Raw genomic sequence first — 2,226 nt, forward strand, 5'->3', positions numbered from 1 at the left:
TAAAATATTTCATGTAATTAGGGTGCACAAGAAAAATTCTATACAAAGTAAAAGGGGTAGAGGGAAGAAATAGCTCACAGACAATCTTATCAAAGGAGGGAATAATATGTGCACACATATTTGGGTAGAGAAATGTCTTTCACTCAAGCAGGTAAAGAGAAGAAAATCAAAGATGGGGAATTTGAGTGAAGATATGTAGATTACAACAATGCAAATGGAAAGAACAACACATGGGTCAAAAATAAATGTTGCAAAATTATAAATAAGAAATTAAAAAGAAGAGATATGAGGACTTTCTGGGTGGAGCCAAGGTGGTAGAGAGAAGCCAGGAACTCCTAGAGGTTCTCTAAGTTTCCCACTGAAATAACTTTAAATGAAATCTCTAAACAGACTCTAAATTGACACAACCCACAAAAAGATAAAGTAAAAGAATTCTTCAGCTCAAGACTTCTTGGATGGTCTTCAGGAAAAATTTGTCTCATTTGGGTAAAGGGAGTGCAGCCTAGCAGAGGTGGGGAATGGGGAAGTCAGCAGGAGGCTTTTAGCCACGGTGCAAGACAGTAACTGAGGCACCTGGGTCCTAGCTGAGCAGGCTAGGGGTACAACAGGCCAGCAGTGAGGACCCATCCTCACCACTGAAGGTATACTGTGAACCCAAGAACAATGGTGCAGTAGGTTGGACTGGGGTTATGCTACCCTAATGTAGGGAGCAAGATGCAAGCATTGAGGCCTCAGTGCAGAAAGCCAGTGACCGGACTCCTGGACCCCAGCACAAAAAGCTTGTGCCCCAAGTGCAGAGTTGAACTTTTAAAATGAGCAAAAAGACCAAAAAGAGCCCTGAACATAGAACGTTACTAGGTTGGCAGAGAAATTAAAACACCATCTCAGAAGAGGAAGCATTTACAATATGCCTATCTGTGAAGCCTCAAAAGAAATTCAAAAAGTCCTCTTGGATGAGCTCAAAAATGATTTTTAAAAAATCAAATGAGAGGTAGAAGAAAAATTGAGAAAAGAATTGAGAGCCATGCAGGAGAATTAAGAAAAACTGGAAAAGGAAGCACAAAAACTGACTGAAGAAAACAATACCTTTAAAAGTAGAATTGGCCAAATGGAAAAAGAAAACAACTTTTTTTTAAAAGTAGAATTGGTCAAATGGAAAAGGAGATACAAAAGCTAACTAAAGAAAATAGACCCTTAAAAATTATAATTGGACAACTGAAAAGTAATGTCTCTATAATACATGAAGAATTCATCAAGCAAAATCAAAAGATTGGGAAAAATAGAACAAAATGTAAAGTACCTCATAGGAAAAATGACTAACCTGGGAAATAGACCCAGGAGAGATAATTTATGAATTTTTATTCCACCTTAAAATCATGACCAAAATAAAAAAAAAAGAGCTTGGACTACATCTTTCAAGAAATTATCGAGAAAACTGCTCAAGAGAGCCTGAGGCTGCAGGAACTGAGCAATGCCCAAATCAAAGGAACTTTTTTCTTTAAGCTAATCTGGGAGTGATTCTGACAGTGAAATTGACAAAAAGGCAAAGAGAAAAAAAAAACAAGCCTTCCAGAAAAAACCCATAAAGAAGCAAAAGACAGGAGAAAGTTCTAAGGAGTCAGCTTCATCCAAGGAAAACAGCAGCAATCGAGATGATCATATGGAAAAATGAGATATGTCATTGTTCAGGACTTTAAAGGAAAAGTCCTAATTGATATTAGAGAATACTGGATGGATCAAGAAGATGAAATGAAACCTGGTAGAAAGGGTACTTCTTTAAATCCAGAACAGTAGAGCCAGATGAAGGAACAGATTTCTGATATTGATGATGCAGTAAGAAAACTGTATGATCAGAGTCATATGAAACTTGTACTGTTTTAGTTGTTTTAATCAGTGTTTTTACATTGGCTTTTGTTTTCTAAACTATTTGTTTTCCAAGCTATTATATATTTGGATTGCAAAACAATTTGTAAGATGAATCCTTTTTTTAAATAAAATGTGCATTAAAAGTATTTTCTGAGTGAAGCTAATTGTCTATACTTTATTAAAAAGGAATGCTTTGCATCTACCTCTTGGTGTGAAATAAAATCAAGTAATAAAATCCAAAGAGAAAAGGAAAAAAAAGAAAAAAGCAAAACTGCTAAAACATCCTAAAACAAGACAATGAAATAGTCCTTGAAATAATCTAGTGATCACTTCCTGAAAGAGATCCCAAAATATAAACTT

At 35.6% G+C, this 2,226-nt stretch overlaps 1 pseudogene; it reads left to right on the top strand.

Annotated features, from left to right (window-relative positions):
- The first annotated feature begins 1,471 nt into the window (after positions 1-1,471).
- Positions 1,472-1,881, top strand: LOC141498627 (activated RNA polymerase II transcriptional coactivator p15 pseudogene; annotated as a pseudogene).
- The last annotated feature ends 345 nt before the right edge of the window (positions 1,882-2,226 follow it).

The sequence above is a fragment of the Macrotis lagotis genome, chromosome X (assembly GCF_037893015.1).
Source record: "Macrotis lagotis isolate mMagLag1 chromosome X, bilby.v1.9.chrom.fasta, whole genome shotgun sequence".
In the NCBI taxonomy this organism is placed as follows: Eukaryota; Metazoa; Chordata; class Mammalia; order Peramelemorphia; family Peramelidae; genus Macrotis; species Macrotis lagotis.